Source organism: Lathamus discolor, chromosome 3 (genome assembly GCF_037157495.1).
Source record: "Lathamus discolor isolate bLatDis1 chromosome 3, bLatDis1.hap1, whole genome shotgun sequence".
Taxonomy (NCBI): domain Eukaryota; kingdom Metazoa; phylum Chordata; class Aves; order Psittaciformes; family Psittacidae; genus Lathamus; species Lathamus discolor.
The window spans coordinates 86,431,680-86,450,387 of record NC_088886.1 but is presented as its reverse complement, the minus strand read 5'-3'; the positions used below and the strand labels follow the sequence as shown (position 1 = coordinate 86,450,387).

Genomic DNA, 18,708 nt, shown 5'->3' with positions numbered 1-18,708 from the left:
TTCAGCTCAATTACAGAGGAAACTATTCGCCTCTTGGCTTGGAATAAAAGCACAGAGGCTGCATGATGGGCTGTGGTCATAAGCGTTCCCCTGAGCTCTAGTAGGAATGGAGAACAGGCTTGTGTTCACTGCCCTCGCTGTGTACTTAAGGTCAATGTATCAGAAAATATCCAGTTGAGCAGCTAGTTTCAAGAACTTTCATGCACTGATTACGAATCTTATTTTATTGTTAATGTTCCTTCCAAGCTTGACGTTAATCTCCTTATTACACATTATGCACATGATACGGTGAATTATTTTTTGGATGTATAAAAGAAGATTAAAAATACTGTACCCAGAAATATTAAGCAACAGACCCAATGTGTGACAAGACGGGAATCCTCACCCTCTGGGATTTCACAAGGGAATAGGGAGTCACATGAAGTCTGGTCTGGAGCTTTGCATGAGAAAACAATGGTATGTTTTCTCATAAAACCAGTGAGTCATTGCAACCAAAAGGATTTAAAGGAAGGGTCAGTTTCAAAATTGTTTGATTCAGAAAGTACTGGGAAAATTTTTTAATTTTTAAAGGACTTGCGTCAACATTTTCTTAATGGAAAACAAAAATGGTTTGAAGTCATCTTTTCCTTTGAAACTCAGGCTAACTCGATGCAAACTTAAATGGTCAGAAGGGGAATACTTTTAAATGAATATTTTAAAAACAATAAGGACACGTTTGATTCACTGTCACACATTTATTTTCAATGTAATGAGTATTGATTTTTCATATTTTTCTTGACTTGTTGCTCATGGTTCTATAGATTATGAGACAAATTTATTTGGAGTAAATATACAAAATCTGATTAACCTGACAGTGCTTTTGGGTGAGGTCTCCTTTGACTGACCACAAGGTAGCGGTTTGTTACTCACATTGTCTGCCTTTTCCTGCTTTGGCTCTGAGGTAGCCCATATTTCCTAAGTGCATGTCACCCATCCCTGAAAGAATTTAAAAATGATCAGTTTGGGGTGTTCAGAACACCCAGGACCTGTGATACTGTCTCTTGGTTAGGAGAAGCTGAGAAGATGCTGTCCTGCTCACCTGCTTTCACTAGATAAATTCCTATTTTGTGGGATGAAAGAGGTAATAGCTGTTTCAGTGTATATAGGGTAGTTGGAAATATAAGAAAAGGTTTTTTAACTGTCTTGAAACACACATATGTCTTCAAAAATGTGTTTAAAATGAGAAAAAAACCCCTAAACCAAGAAGTATCTATTATGCGTCAGTGCTGTCACAGTCTAACCTGCCAGTTTTTAAAGTTCTGATTCCCTGCTCGCTGGTTACAGTTTTGCTCAAGTTCATATTGCAGTCCCAGTATAATTCAAACAGGATATGTACAGGTATGGTGATAAAACTGGTAACTGGCATTCTGTATAAACATACGTTTGTGAGCTGGGCAATATCAAATTTCCTTGTATATTTTGCAGTCCCTTATATAGCCCATCACTTTGTTTACACTAATCTCATTTTGATTTCCATGCCATAAATACACAGGAAGACAGGGCCATGTTTTCAAGAGGTTGTCCGAGAGCTTTCCCATGCAACAGGAACTGCCAAACCCCTGACCCAGTTACAGCATGCTTGCGGTGGGGGCTGTCTGTAACTGTGGTTTGTGACCAGGACAAAACTTTCCCAGAGTCCCTCAGTCAGCTTAAACTGCAGGGTATTTCATTTGGTTTTGGCCAACCCTCATTTCAATCTGGATTTCCAAAGAGGGAGAACAGCAAAGGTGAAGGGTGTCGAGGGGCAGAGGGTAGCTCTCTCACTGGTCTAAAATCCAGCCTGGATGGGCTGCTTCATTCCAAGAAGGACCATGTCCAAAAATAAATGTTCTCAAGCATTTGTGTAGCTATGAACTGTGAGGGCTGCTCAGCCAGGCATTGATTCGTGAACTCATCCGTCCCTCTTCTGTTGAATGTGTAGGTTTGACTTTAAAATTAACTTTATCTCTAAGTGCTGTGCTGAAATAGGGCCTCCCAATTACTGAAGAGCAAGAGGTGTTTTATAATTTGCAGTAAAAGTTATGACAGTTAGAACCTTCATCTATTTTCCTTTTACATAAAATGAGGACGTGCATAATAAAGGTTAAAATAACCCTCGTTATCTGAATTATTCGAACGCCACAGTTCTATTAATTTCCCTATGAATATATTTGGGTAAAAGTCCCCCTCTTGTGACAGCCACTACTAAGAGGACTGGTTTGCTGCAATGTGTGAGCTATTTTGCAGGTATCATAACAAAGCAAGCTAATTTAGCAGGGTCTGGTAATATTCAGCCTTTCCTTCACTGACTTTCTCTGGAGAAAATCAGGATTTCTGACTACATGTTCTCATGGTTGAAAAATCCAGATTAACATGCAGAGTTGTTAGTTAAAAAAGAAGAATTCCCCAAATGTTGTTACTCATATTAAAATATTCTTTAAAGAATGGCTTGAGGTTTTTCTTAATTATACTGCTGTTAATCTTTGAACTCTTTTGCATGGATGTGGCTTTATTGTTCTCGAACCAACCGAGCTTATAATTCTATTGCTATATTTGTGGCTGGCCAGGCATGACACATTGTACCACAGTAACTTCCAATTTTTTTCATCCTGTTATTAACAGCTTGGTGATTTGTTTTTTTTTTTCCTAAATAAGCAGGAACCCCATATAACCTGATGTAGTTGTATCTTGAAGTACAGAGGAGAATCAGCATGCAGCAATAAAGATCTTAACCTCTTGCAAGAAGAATATGAAATTATGAAGCCAAACTAGAATTCGCTATTGACAGCCTTCTAAAACAAGGAGGCAAAGCCATAAAGCTAAGTGAATAATTTTGTGGTTGGCTTTTGAATACAGTTGCCTAACAAATTAATATATGCCATTTATGTAATTATATTAATTATAACTAATTTTTCTATTATTGCCATAATGGCAGTACACATGCTGAAGTGGGCTGAAGTTCTGAATAGCTTTCTTTTGCTAGTTTTGCTTTAGAGACCAGTAATACTAGTGTAGCAGTCAGATTTGCAGCAGCGATGATGCAGCTGGGTATTTTCAGCATTAGTGTAAATGCACCTCACTCTTTTTCTGTATCTCTGATAACCTGGTTTTAGGTGCTCTTAAATCTCGGGGTTCTGCAGTCACACACGACCCCCTAGAGGCAGTTGAACAAATTATCAAGGGTGGTGGTAGGTGCTTAAAAAAATCAGTTGCTTCCAATTGTCGTAAGAATTTAACATCCTGTTTTTGTCTTTCTACAACCTCGGCCCTCTCAGTAGTTCCAAAGCTACATTCCTGCATGTTTTTAACAGGATGCAACAGCCATTTCCTTATTTTGTATGGCTATTTTTATTGGATTACAATTACTTTACATTATGATTAATTGAAGAGCTAAAACTCAGCTATTCATTTGATGTACATATAGTAAAAAATATTTCTTTGAAGTTAGAGTTCTTTTAAGACAATATTTTTCCTCAATTTTGTATACAGTTTGCTGAATTAATGGATGTGCTATAGTACAGAGGAGTGCATACCGCCTGTGTTCTGTGGATGCACAGTCTTTACCGCTTTGCATGAATTGAGCTCATGTTAGAAAGGGATGAAATAATTCAAAACTGTGTAAAAAAATTGGTTTTGTTAAAAAGACATGCTTGCTTTAAAGACTACAAAATGCACTGTATGCACACCTCATTTATTACTCTAGGCTGTTCTGCTGCTGTAAAACTGCTGTCAAAATAGATCATGCCAGCAAAAATATTCTCATTTTCTTGGTAAAGCTAAATGAAATCAAGGATAAAGTTTGTGATACATTAAATCACAAATATAAATATATTCTTTACAGCCAGCTGTTATGTCTAAACGTGCACATTTTAAAATGGAAATATTTATCCAACATGCTGATTAGCAATTTCAGTTCTGAAAAGCCTGATTACATTTAAGATGCAAGAGATTAAAATGACTAAATGGATAATGTTAATAGTTCATCTTCCTTGATGTTTTTATATGTTTAAAATCACAAAAGTTGCACCAGAACTTCCTGCATAGTTAACTCACCAGAAATAGTATGGTTGTAATGTATCTTACTGCAAGTTGTAATCTCTTACGCCCAGTGTTTGAAAGAAAGATTCTTGCTGAGAATGCCTCTCTGTGCTTCTTTTACAGTATTTACACATACACGTCTAATTTAATCCACAAAACTACGTAATAGATGGGTCGTATTAAAATGCCCCCAAAGAATAATGAAGAGTTATCTTAATTAGTAGTAGAATATAACTTTTGTGAAAGTTCATGTATGTTGTTAATAATTTTTCAACTGTTCTTCATCTCTGTGAATAAAATTAGCTAAAAAAGAAAGAAGTCTGGGTTCACATCTCGTCTAAAACCCAGTCCTGTGTTACAGCTTAATTCTCCCATATCTTTAAATCTATTTCTTATACATTTGAACATGTAAATTCAGAGGTAAGAATATTACTAGTCTTTTTTATACATTGGCAATCAGTAGTTCAAAAGTTCATGCAATACCATATGTCCTAATAATATTTATCTAAATCTAAAATAATATGGAACTGTCAAATAGGATCCCACATGGTAACAAATGACGGAATGCAGGGGAACTCTTAGATTTAGCCTTTTCTTTTTTGTTCAACAAGCTAATGCAATAAGACCAATAATAAAAGGTTGTGTAGTAGGCCAAAAGTCTGTGACAGATAAAAAAGAAATGTTGGAAACCGATGAAGCTTTTGCACAATTAGATTTTTTGAGGCAGTGCTGTAAGGATTGTCCAGGGCCTGTTCAGTTCTGATTGATGGTAAAATTATAACTACATCATATTAGCTGTAGAGTTCACTGACAGGTTACTGCAGATTAATATTGCTACTGCTGTTCACTTACCATCAGACCGGTGGAAATATGAATTGAGCTGCTCCTACAACAAACCCTGCATATTAAAAGGTTGGGTGTTTTACTGAACTATCTCCATTCTGTCGTTAGGGAAGGCGATGCAAACAACATTTATCTCCAAGGTATGTAGATACAGTAACATACTAATTGGTTTTTCCAGAGGACCTTGATGATGCTGACCAATTAGCAATCATGCACACTTAGTGTTGCTTTGAGGTTTAGTCTATCATTAAAATGACACTTGCAAATGATAATGAGCAATATTTTTCTCTGATTTAAATATTTAATCTCAGGCAATGAATACATGTTTGTTCTGGAAGATAAAATGAGAGATATTTTTAGGGCCCAGGCTGAGTGAAGGAGATGCTGCACCCCTTCAGTCCTGGCTGGAGGTACAGGGTTGGGTATGCCGGAAGTCAGCCTGGGGTGCTCTGCGTTCATGGCCAGCACGTGCAGCTTATTGTGACATGGAGAAGCCTGGGACTGCACCTCGCTAATCGCAGTGGTAGAGGCAATATTGTGTGTGTTTGAAGTCACAGAGAGTCCTGTGGTTTTTGTTTGTTTCTTGGTTGATGTTGGGACTTTGTTCTGCCGGGATATCCTCTTACCCAGCATCTCCAGCACCCTCCAAGTACTGGCTGGTATTTACCCTCTGCCCCGCGATCCTTAAGAGATGAACTTTCTTTCCCTTGGAGGAAAGCAGCTCTGGCTATACCCTCCTGGGCACCCTGTAGCTATTTTCTTCCCTTTCCCACTGCCAATGATTGTGACAAGTATCATTTCTCACCATTCCCAGCTATGACAAAAGCATAATGACATCCCATGGTGAGTACCTGTTGCCTTCCCCTGCCCCAACTGCTCTATTTATTTCATCAAAGTCTGCTTAAAACCTCCTGTTTCTTTCCTCAGTAACCCACACCATACCAGACTGTCTTTGGCTAGGGAAAAATATGTGCTTCCATAATAAACAAAAAGTCTAAAAAACCCTTTTTCATCCAAAAAAGGGCATCTAGAGGAAAGGTACTGCTGGTGGGTAGTTAGAGTGGAAGCAATGTTCTTGTTGCTGGAGTTGGCAAGAGGCGCAAGTTGCCTAATGCAGCATTTACTCCTGCCCTTTGCTTTGAGCTTCACCTCTCTCCTGGTCACCCTTGCGTGCTCCTCTGCCTCAGTTTTTCCATCTGTAAAATGAGAATAATCCTTCCAGGAACATGGCAAGAAGCAATTCATTAGTGCTTTCTGGGACTCACAACAGGAAATGTACTACTGAAGTGCACAGGTTTACGAAAACAGTTCCCCAAGTGTAACATAATAGCATTTGTGATTTTAAAAATGCAGGCATGAATCTTTACTGCAAATCTCAGCTGAGCTAAATGTATTTTTTGTCAGGGAGACATTGTTTTTTTTATGATAGCTACTCTGTGATTCATGAGTCAACATGCTATACAAATACCAGAAGGCATATGTGAGTTATAGACATTTCTCAGGAGTGGCACAGCAGTTCTCCATTACCCAATTCAGTTAAAATATCCTATTTATCATGCCTCTATTTTTTTTTTTTTTAATAGATGAATTCTGCAATTTTTAGTTAAGTGAAAAATCCATGTGAGGGAACATGCTCTTTGCTGGAAATGAGTTTGGATAAGAGTTACAACTTATTTATTGCTATAAAAACAATTTAAGGAAAATTATATGTAATAGTCCTGCTGTAAATTAAACATCTTCAGTGGCATTTAAAAGCCTTTCATTTCTATCAGCTGCTCATTTATTTTACAAGATGCCTAGACCCTTGTATCTAGGTGGTTTTAGATAGTATTTCCCTTTGACACAAGTAACATTTAAATTAAAGTGTATCATCGTTTTAGAAAAGTTCTGAACGTGCTTCAGTCCATACACTGGTGTATCTACCTGTGAGACGTGGAAGACCCATGTTCAAGTCCTTCCAGGAGTTTGAACCTGAGCTTTCTGCTTGCAGGTGAGTACCCTGGCAATGGGGCACGGTTAGACCATGACCTGGTGGGTTTTGGAAGAAGTCAGAATGTTTTGCTTTTTGTTCCAGGGCAAGAAGAGAATTCTTTGGGGACTTCTGACATTTTCCAGGACAGATAAAGCTGTTTCTTTGACATCACTTCTCTGCAGCCCATGTTTTTGGAAATTTTTAGGAGACTGGATAAGCTTAGAGTTGCTTAGAAGTTAAATGGATCACAGAGGGACAAATTTAGCCATGACACAAACTTGCTGATTTCCGAGTTGCTCTTATTACCAGCAGGATTGAATTTGGCCAGTTGACAGCATTTATGCAGAAAAACAACATATTTAGCAAGGAAAGGATCAAATGCTGGGGGGGGGGGGGGGGAGAAGGGGGGCCCCGGAGAGGAGGACATGTGGGGGTGAGCTGGAGAGAATTGAGGGGAAGACAGAAAAGAAAAGGTCATAGCGTGAAAGGGTGCCGTGAATTCCAAAAGTGTCTAATTAGGTTTCTGGCTGTGGAATTTGCCTTTGCCCCAAGCCAAGAAGCCCAGCTGTTTTACAACAGGGCTTTTGCCTCCTAGCAATGACTGCAGACAATGTGTGACCTAAACTGCAAGTGTATTTATAAGGACAACTTCCTTCACTCTTCACAACAGATTCTGTAAAATATGCTCGAATGTTATTAAAAATGTTGCATGACTGCTTCAGTTTTTAATGCACTTTCCTTGCTTTTGTTGGGTGGTTAAATACAATTTGGAAAAGTCCTAAAAAGAGGGGAATGAATGTCATTAAAGTTACTCCTCTGAACTTGTATTCCATTGGATTAGTTTTTTAAAGTGTCAGTCTTCAAAATGAAATGCTTGATGGAATATTAAATTTGATGAATCATTGCCAGTTTCCATGTTTGTTAGCTTTTATATACCACATTAAAGCAATTCATTAATAGTGTCACACAACACTGCTTTGATTGAGTCCTAAAAGGTTAATGGCTTGATACAGGCTGGTATTCTGAGCTTTACTGTTTGGAGGCGGTTTGTGGTGAATGCGAAGTGCTTTGAAATTGTAACAAAGAGAAATCTTTTATTTTCCTCTATTTCATGTGCAGAAAGTGTTCTCAACTGATCCGGATGTGCAAGATGAACTAGACTTATCACCACAAACTACATTCATTAAACAACAGGAGGTAAAGCTGTGAGAAGCAGGGATTTTGTCTGTTTTGTTTAGTTTGGGTTTTTTTTTTCCTCACAGCACTCACTCAAATTTACCAGTAAAAAGCTTCATGGTCATACGACTCCTCAGAGTAGGGTGGATTAAGATACATACAAACCTCATGTTTGCTCTCCACCTACTCCTGTTTGTGTCTTTAAGCTTCCCTGCCAATTGATTTTGGGGGCTGCAGCTATGTCTCCCCCATTTTGAAAGTGATTAACCAGTCCAGAATTATTCCCTATTTGGAGATACGGCAAATATTTTTCAAATTGCCAGGAGCTTTCAAAAAGTGCCTTTTAAGTGTGGCTGCTGTGGATACATCCATAATGTTAGAGTTTGAAGAGGTCAGAATGTGGGTCAGAGATGGGATCAGTATTTTGCCCACTGCCCTCTTGGTAATGGCTGAGCTGGGGAGCCTGGTCAAGTGCAGGCATTTTTATATGCTGAGAAAGTGTTGCATTTGTGTTGCCCGGTGAATGGGCAGTACGGGCAGCACAAAGAAAGGAAATAACATTCCCGAAGTCTGCCCTCTTAACTACGCTGTGTCAAGATTTTATGGAATTCTATGGAAGTCTCCTGAGATGGAAATAAGCTTCTTGACAAAGTCATGTGTGAAGTTAATTTTGTTTTAAGATAGTGTTGAGGTTCTGCTCTGAGGGGAGTTGTTAGTAAAACAAATGACTTTAACTGTTTTAGTATGGAAGACAAATCAAAGCATTTCCATGAAGTAACAGGGGTGACCTGCTGTAACTTAACCATTTCCTGAGCAAATACAAGCTGCTCTATTTGATGGGGGAGAGTTCCCATGTTAGCCATTGTACAGAGAAAAATAAAAGTTCATATAAAAGAGCCCACCAAGGGTTATATGGCTGCAATTGTTTCCAAACTGAAACAACTTAGTATCTGTTTATGATTGTCACTATCATGTTATATTGTTCTTGTAGAATCCATAAAACCTAAAAGTCTGCAGTATTACCTCTAAACATCCAGCGGCTGCAGCTGGGAGATTTCAGAGCCAATGTGTTCAACCAGAGGGGAGGTAAACCCCAAAAGTTAATAAAAAGTTGACCTTGATTTTATTTACCATCTTAATCTAATTTTGATGAGGTGCTTCATTTCAACATAGAAGAACAAAAAGCCAAGCTCAAGCTGATAAGGTTAAGGTACTTAAACTTGCGTCCTATAAACGTTTCTTTCTTTTATTCAGGGATTGGAGATGAGAAGGAAGAAGCAGTAAATCTGAGCTCCAACTTTCTCACCATAGCTTATGTTTCCACAGTTCAGAATGGTGCCCATTATTTTTCTGAGGTATTCAGATGTACAGCGTGCTATCATATTAGCAGTGCTTAGACAAGGATATTCATTTGCATTTCATAGTCACTTCCTTTGCATTGTGTATGACAAGTGATGCAGAAAACAAGTGGGCAAAGATGTGGTTCTGCACTCAACAATACTGTCCCTTGGAAGAAGCTACAAAGCAATTCAGTGTCTCAGATGACAGAGATGTTGTCACTCAATACAAACTATTCTCTTTTTCAGACAATGCCAAAGTGTTCTTGCTAATTAAAACGTGTTTCAAAAGCAAATGATTGAAAAACAATGCATACTTGGACTTGAAAGCAAGCTGATGGAAAGATAGAGCAGTCATTTGTTGGTAAATCAGATGTATTGTCAAGTACTTGTAGTGGCTAATCGCAGTGGCTTTTTAATGTCTGATTTTAGCAGCTTCAGATTTCTATGTTACTCCTAGCAGTTCAAACAGTAATATGGCTAAGGTAAGATAGAGACAATCTGCTCACAAGATATACATATATCACAAGGGTAACTGCAGTCCACAAACTTTTCTGTATGAATAGGACCATGATGATGACGACAAGAACAATAAGAGAGAAAGAGGGAGAGAAAAAAAAGAGCATATCATCTGGTTAATTCCATCTTAAAGATACTTCAAAGCAAATTATGCAAAGTAGCTCTTATCAACTGCAGCTGCTTAGCATGAATGTCATCTGAGCAACACAGTTTGGTAGATAATGGATTTATGTCTAGCAGGAAGTCAAATGTGTGATGACTTCGTGCAGATTCTGTTAGGAATCATGTTGCTAATATTTTTTCCTGTCCCAACAATGTCATATAAAAACAATGAAAATTGCCTGTATCAGATGGCAGAGGGAATGCAGATGAAAGGGAGTTTTATTTCAAGGACAGATTGCATTATGAATGATTCCTTTTAGAATTGTCCTTGCTAGAAGCAAAGCTCTTGGCTTTCCTGATTCAAAAATAAGAGTCACATCCTCACATGGGGTAAGTGGTGTTGTTCTCTTAAATACAATAGTGAGATGGCAACTTCTGATTTGGACCATGTTCTGATTAGTCTGGTAGATGAGTTTATATTTCTTGCTCATAAACATACCCATTTTGTTCCAGTTCTCAAATTAGGATTCTATATACTTACAGGCAGGCACTCAGAAAATGAAAGAGAAAAATCAGCGCTTCCTATTTTAAACCAGTTGTTATGTCTCTCATAATAATTTTGTGTTTTATTATCCTTGCTTACAGTGGTCTTTTACCATGTCTATAAAAACCTCATTTCTAAATGGTCTCAAAGGACATACTTGGTATTTCCAGAAGAAAACAAAATTAAAACATACACCCAGAAACCACACACATGCACACACAGTCCCAAAGTACTATAATGCCTAAGGCTAGATTCAAATCCTATGGAGGTTTCAGTGTGGAATCTGGGCTGTGATGACTGACAGATTGGGCTAAACAGTGCTGTGACATGTGGAACAGCAGCTGAGCCTATTGCCTTCTTGCTGGTTTCTCTAGTCAGCAGCATTTGTGGGGTAATGCAGAGAGATGTTCGTCCTCTGTGGAGATGGTGCTTTGTGTCACCCTGAAACAGCCTCATCTGGCTACCATCACTGGTGAAACACAGACCCCAGGGGGTAAAAATGCTGCTCAGCCCAACAGCAGGCTTCAGAAAAAGGAAGGCTAAAATGGCCTGTGCAGGGAGAAAAGCCCTTGAAATTTTCTTAACTAATTGCTTGTTTTCATAAGCTTATGGAAAGAGCAGAAGGGATCCAACAATATAAATGGTGAAATATGTGAAATGGCTAATGAATTTAAGGACTTGACAGTAGGAACTCTACTGAACCATTGCCACTGATTCTTACTTGTACTGTAGCAGGTTTTCCAGGAATAGTACATTCATAAAGCACTCAACAAGGCTTCCAACTTCAGTTTGAACTCCTGTCGTGATCCAGCGGCCGGGATGGTGTACACATGCAGCATGCACACACACAGAGCATGCATTTGCAGCTGTGCTGCACTAGCATGCAGATAACATGCAGATAGCAGGTATATCCTTAAGCATTTTCATTTCCTCACACACTATCTCGAGCCATGCTACAGGTATTACATATGCTTAGGTCACAGAAGGGTTAGGGATATAACTACTGGATCCCAAGGGACAGATGGAGCAAAGCCAGCATAATCTCTGAATCCAGCTCTTTACTGTTACTCTCTGATCATGAAAAGCCCAGTGAACTTGGAACAGACACTTTCATCCAGCAGCTCTTTGCATATCAGCAGTTAAAACCCTGCATAAAATCTGAGAGAAAGATTTTTCACGGAGGCTCAACACAGGTGGGGAACCAGAGTCCCTTTTCTGCCACAGCAGAAGCAATGAACGTCCTGCTCAAGGTTTCTGTTCAGGCTGTTAGAGGCTTTGGGGTACACTGCTTTCCCAGAGCATGGACTGTCCTCTTCCCACGTCTCGCTTTCTTTTTCCTGTATGCAGCTCCCAGTACAAAGAAGGTTCTATCAAAGCAGAGTACTAGAATTATACAAATGTTTAGTGCTATTACTATAAAAAGTAACAAATATCCACATGTACCCCTGCCCCTCCCCATGGGAGTTCTGGCCATCAACTTTGGCGGTCTGAACTCAAAAGTAGAGCCGCGGAATTGCACCCCATGCATTTGCTCTTTTTGACATAAGGCTGGTTTCGTCCTTTTTTCTCTGTAGGAAACTCAAACTGTTTCTGTTTCACAGATCTCTTTCAGGCATGATTAAATTGGCCTCAGAGGAATGGGATTTAACTGAAAGAAGGCCAACTGGTATTTTTTAACCATGCCCAAGAACCCACGCTTCATCAATAACAACTGGAGAGCCCGTCACCATGAGCGGTCAGAACTCCACCAGATGAACTTCAAGCAAAAAGTGTATCTTTATCACACTGTGCTTAAAGGACAGAAGACACATATTTTAGAACTAATATCTTTTTCCTTTCCCCTCTTTGCTTCTTTCCCATAAGTTTGTTCTTACAAATAGGTGTGTGTTGTAGTGACAGCCACATGCATCTGTTATGCTGCCCTATAACATCCCACTTATTTGACTTTACTATTTTTTCCACTGAGCTGTTTTTCTTTAATAGATTTTAAGGACTTTCACCTCAATCCTTGAGCAATTAAGGGCGTAAAACCCAAAAAAAGCAGTTTCTGCATCAGATGCAGATTTTCTATTTGAGAGAGGGAATTTCTTTTGTAAAGATGCAGTCTTGATTTAAAGACTTCAAATGATCTACCACATCCTGCGGTAGGTTGTTCCAGTGATTAATGGCCCATGCTAGAAAAAGTACAGCAGCTTCCAACCACTGGATCTTATTGTGCCTTTTTCAGTTTGACTAAATAGCTATTTGTTATCAGAAATCTCCTCCTTATGTAGATACCTGCAGACTTTGATTAAGTCACTTTTTAACTCCTTCTTGGATAACCTTAACAGATTAAGGCATGTTTTCCTGACTCTTTTTTAATTTGATTTTTTTTCCAAACCTTTTTCTGGTTTCATAATACACTTCAAGAACTGACATGATATATCCACAAGCATTTTCACTAATGCTATGTGCATGTATAAGAATGCCTTCTGAAATCTAGTTAATGCTCTGTATCTTCTTGTCTTCACATCCTCCTCTGTATATTGTAGTGAAAGTCTGTATTGCTTTGTTTAGCTACCATTATTCCCAAATCCATGCTGAGGCCCAGAGTTGCTCTGCAGGCTCTCCCCACCCAGACCTGCCATGGCTTTATGGCTTTGGCTGCCTGTGTTCCAGAGCTGCTCTAACATGGTGGTGAAGTTGTGTAACCCTGGACTGAGCTCCCATGAGAGCAGCTAAGCTGTGAGAAAGAGTTGGAGGGAGCCTCATGTGGGGCTTTTGCGCACTGGCTTGGAAGCGGCATTTAAGCTCAGGCTTTTGCACTTGATCCTAGCCCAAGTTACATTTTAGGTGTGTCTTTACCAGCTTTGTCCTGTGCTGAACCCGATGTATCTTTGCAGACCTGACGTCTCAATTTAACCTCAGACCTGCCTTGACAGTGTGGACTGGTCTGAGTGGACTTTTGGCTGACTGTGGTTACTGCTGCTGGACCTGCTCTGCTTGTGTCTGGGTGGTGCGTCCCTGCCCCTGCCTCGCTGTCACCCTCAGCTATAGAATAGGAGTGGAATAAGGGTCAGTGACAGTGGGGCTTCAACAGAGGGTGGTGGGTTTCAGTTCCCAGTTGCTCAGTATCATCTATAAGGTTAGTTTAGCCCATTTAATGTATGTTGCTTTGTTGGAGTTTTTAACTTTACCGGTAGAACTTGCTATTTTGTAAAAAAGACTAAGATCACACTTTTCTGACAAGACTCAACTTCCCTGAAAATGTGCTGAGACGAATGTTCTGCTGTTGTCATTTAATTATTTACTGATTGTCTCCAATGTGAAGCTTCTAAGATCAGGACAATGTCACTTTTCAGCTTAATGGGTTGAGTGTCTGCTAGTCATCACGTTTACCATCTTAAAACAGTTGTATGACCTTAGCTTCTTTTACAGTCCTCCCTGACTCTTCCAGCTTTTTAAAAAGTCAGTGTTTGTAGATCAGTGTTCCCTGGCAAGATGCTTTTATACCCCTGAGTAGCAGTTGGCCAATGCCATTTATTTGCCGCTGGGTAATATTTATCTGCTGGCTGATGGGACAAGAAGAGGCTCCACAGCCACCTCAGGATATATGAGCACTCCCATACACAGAAGTACTGGCTGGAGTATGAACAAACGCTATCATTAGGAGCACTTTAAAAAACGTTAAAATATTTGCAGAAACATTAAAAGATCGGATTTTCCATTATTCTGCTCTGCAATGGAGACAGAAGAGTAGCCCTGGCTGTAAGCCCTCCCTGTATTATGTATATTAAATGATGCCGGCCTTGAACTTGTCTAATTTATGCCTTGCTTCACCATCCCAGCCCAAGCCCCATGTGCAATTGCAACCAGGCCATATTCCCTAGACCGCTTCACGGAGAAGCTGGAAGCTTCAGCCCAGCTCTGGTCCAGGCAGGAGTCTGTGTACACCAGCTCCAGCCCCAAGGAGCTGCCTTCCCACTGCTTGGGTAGGCACAAAGCAGCCTCAGTGCTCCTGACAGCTCCTCACTCTTTTGAAAAGCACTTCAGTTCTCAATGACTGGGCAGGAAGTGCCCCAAAGCTGCAGTGTTTGGGTCTTGCAGAAACATTTTCACTCATATTCTAGTGCAAAAACTGGAGAATAAACCGAACACTTCTTTTTCCCCTACAAAAGAAAGCGCAGTAAAACTAGCCCCAGAGTGATCAATTACTGGTGAAAGAGCTAAAAGCTGTTTTAGGAGCTAAAAGACGTGGGGAAATGGTCAGAATAAGCCAGATGCCTCTAAAGAAAAAATCAGCATGAGAAATAGTTGAAGCCATCAATAATCATGCATGGGCAAAATTTTTTTTTTTTTTTCCTTTTACTTTGTTTTTATTGGAAATCTTTCTGAATTGAACAATATATTGAGAAATTTCATGGTATGTCAGATAAAAGTGTACCAATAAGCCATCTGCCTTTATTAAAGTACACTATTACAAGCTAATGGTATCCTTTCCAGTTAACGGTATCCTTTCCAATTAACGGTATCCTTTCCAATTTGTAACTGAAATTTCACATCTCTGCAATAATTCTTGAGCTTCACTCACCATTCGCTCTGAGCTGAACTTAATTATTTGCTTTAGTTTGACTGTGCCAGTGAGAAAAGCAAAGGCACAGGGAAACATAATAATGTTCCTAATAACTAATTTCTTAGAACAAGATCCTCCAGCTGCTGTAGTAAAGATGCTCATATGGTAGGGGTTTGTGCTTCTAGGATACAGCACTTGCTGTGTCTGGGTTAGATCAGGGTCCCATTGAAGTCAATGGGTGTTTTGTGCTAAACTGGATCCCGCATGCTGTCACTTGGGCAAATGGCCACCTCAGGCTACAGCAGAAGCAAAATCACCACATTTGTTTTCACTTCTGAACTGCTGAAAGTAGGATTATATTACTTGTATATTTCATTCTGATTTTTTTTTCCTCCTGATTTAAACAAAGATACCACTGTGGTATGATCTGATACCAGGCACTGCGCGAGAGGCTGGAGAAGTCGATTACAAGTGAAATTTCAGACTTCGTTTACTGTTGCTTTGCTTTTAACTCAATGTTTTTCTTCATAGGCAAACAACACGTAATTTCCTTCCTTCAGCTGGTACTTTTGTGTCTCACAACACTGGCAATGGCACTGCTCATCTGAATTCCCAGATTGTTCTCACTTTGTGCCACTTCTTTCATATTATTTAACTCTATCTTTCTCCTGAATAGATATATTACAGGGGGAAAATGAATGTAACTTCTAACAAGTTGTCCAATGAGTGCAGCAAAACTGAGTCATGTTGAGGCAGTAAACACTGACTGAGTCAATTTTTCACTATGCAAAATGTATTTAATAGTATTTTGCTCAGACAATATAAGGGCTCAGAAACACTCTTCCAGTGACCAGCTAAATCTGATTTTTGTTTGTGACCAGCATGAATGCTGACCTTTGCCTTCTTGACTGATCTTTGCATCTCATAGAAAGTTCATGAAAAGGTCATGGAGCGGCACTGACTCCCTCTGCGTGTGCCTGCATCCCTGCGTGTGCCTGCATGTGCGTGGGGACACCTTCCTGCTGCTGAGCCAATGGAAGGCTGGCCTTGCCCACCGACAGCTTTAGTTTCATGTTTGTGGACATCTGGACCCACTTACACCAACAGCAACAAAGCCAAACCAGGCAAAAGGGCACATCATTTTTTATTTACCAAGCACCTTTGTTCACCTTAATTTTCACTGGCAATTGCTCCCTATTTATCTTTAAAGTGTGGTCTCAGTTCAGGTATGTTCTTAGTTTAGGGAAATGGTACTACACAGAATATCTGGCTTTGTAAAATGAAAGGACTAAAATGTGGCTAGAAACAACTACAGAAGAAATTCCTAGCATGGCTTTTTCTTAAATATGCATGTATTAAGGAGAATGAGTTCTTCCCTTAGATTGCTTTGGCATAGGTGCATGAGAGAAACAAAATATGATTTGTGTATTCTTGAGCTGATTCCTCTCACAGAAAAGTTCAGCACTGCTTGTCACTTCAAAAGAGAGCTATGAATCTCATGAAAGCGGCTATGCTGACACCATCAGCTGTACAGCACCACTTCCAAATCAGACTTTAAAAAGCAGCACTGTTAGAGGGTTTTAAATCTCTGCTCAGAAACTGTATCTATTCACAAACAGCAAGAATAGCTTTGAAATTGTGAATGCACTCGAGTCATAGTTAGAATGATTGCATGTGGGGGATATAACAATACTTTTCAAGACTGTAAGCACTGCGTATATTCATATCTCATGCTATTTATCTTGCAGATATACAGTGCTGGAAGTTGCTGGCTGCAAGCTGGTAAGCTTGTAGCAGTGAGAAGGAAAGATCTCTCCGTTTGTCACTGGCCGTATATCACCGCAGCTGTGCCCTTTGATTACAGAGAGGGCTCCTCCAGCCATTAATAATAGGAAACACTTTTTGTCTGGTGAATGTATCCTCTAACACCTAGGCTTTGCAGTGAAGAGGTAAATTAAGGATGGAGCTTGTTCATTTTACATTTACACTAGATGTGTAAACAAGGATAACCTTTGTTTTCCTTGGAAAAGAAAATACGCCATTCTTTTTCCTACCACCACAGTAACTAGAGTTTTACAGAAATAATATAGCACTGCCAATTACAACTTGCTGAGGAAGTGACACTAATGAATCACAATAATGCTGCCACAGCATCACGGAAAGTCCTGTGACGCCAGCCTTCCAGATTAATTGCATCACATATAATAGCTGAGCCACATCTGCTGGCCAGGTGTATCAGCATAAAAGATTTTCCCCCAAAAGCAGAGCTCAGAGTAAATCAATATGCAGTCTGAATGAAACCCTAGGTATGAATACTGCATGGCCAGAATTAGATGGCTATCTGAAATTGTCACAAATAATTGATGCTAAGATTGGAAAATTCTAAACTGGTGTAAATCATTTAGCACCAGAGAGCACTACAAAAGGCATTTCATGCTTGATCTGCAAAATGAATCAAAATTAATGCTAAGCTCATGCAGCATGCTGTTGCTCTTACCTCTAGCAGTGCAGTGTATCTGAGCTGCTCCAGAGAGGTGTTTGCAGTCAGTGGTGCGTGGAATCTCTCTGGGTCTGGCCTACATTGATCATCTCCCACAGCATCTTTGACACAGTAGGGAAAAGCTAAAGACCATTCGTCTTAACACTGATTTTAGTCATGTGTCAAACCCTTGGTTTAACCCATACCAATTTTTATTGAAAAAAAAGAAGACTTTTGAGTAGCAACTGCCCTCCCCCCCCCCCGCCCCACCCCAATCAAAAAACATGAGCCCTTTAAAAAAAAGTCTGCTCTTGCTAGCCATTATTTCATATCCCCTATTCCTCAGCTGCTGGAGCTAGCCATCCTATCACTCAGGCCACAACTAGATTTGCACTGGGGGAAAGGATTCTCTAAAATGCAGTTGCATTGGAGTTATTCCAAATATCACTTGGAAAGGTATCATTCGTGTTGCTGTATCTATCCCCAGAAAGTGCCCTGTGTTTATATTTGGTAGAACCTACAGTTACTTCATTGATGGTCCTGTGACTACGATATAGTCCTCTTAAATCTGTACTGACAACTTATTTAGATCATGGAGTCAGAGTTTAATTTCCTCAAGTTAGATTTATTCCCTCAAGATGTAAAGACATAATAAAGTGCATGCTTGTTGCTGAGTCAAACATGGGGCTGGAAATCTCCACAGTGGAGGCTCTCCCAGCAGGCTGTGCCTCAGTTTTCAGCCTCGGTTACTCACTCCTCTGTGTGAGAATGTGGAAGCTGAAGCTTTTGCAGGATGCTCCCTGGGCTCAGCAGTGGGCACGCGCCAGCCCGGCTGCCCACCTCGCTCCATGGATTTTTTGCTTTATTGAGTCCTGAGTGCAGGTGGGGAGGTGCTACATCACCCTAGAAACCACAAGTTAAGTCCTTGCCAAGAGAAGCCACCCTGGGTTATGTGAATAACAGAACATATATGGAAAAATATTGTACTTTTATATACCACTGTTGTTTCACAGACACATAACTTAGCTGGAAAATGCCATCTATCTATATGAATAAGCAAGTAAGAATTAATTAGATGTGATTGGCTAAATTGAGAACATAGCCATCAGTTTAATATATTTTTCTAGA

General features: G+C 39.8%; 2 long non-coding RNA genes across 2 annotated transcripts in view; one reads left to right on the top strand and one right to left on the bottom strand.

The window, feature by feature from the left end:
• LOC136009869 (uncharacterized) overlaps window positions 1–7,236 on the top strand; it is a 32,386-nt gene extending 25,150 nt beyond the window's left edge. Inside the window, exons 2-3 of the long non-coding RNA XR_010610686.1 lie at window positions 6,780–6,889; window positions 6,974–7,236. This is a non-coding gene — a long non-coding RNA (uncharacterized LOC136009869). The remainder of the gene's footprint in view (window positions 1–6,779; window positions 6,890–6,973) is intronic.
• The window catches only part of LOC136009868 (uncharacterized), a 106,159-nt gene that overhangs the window by 65,517 nt on the left and 21,934 nt on the right, over window positions 1–18,708 (bottom strand). The window lies entirely within an intron of this gene.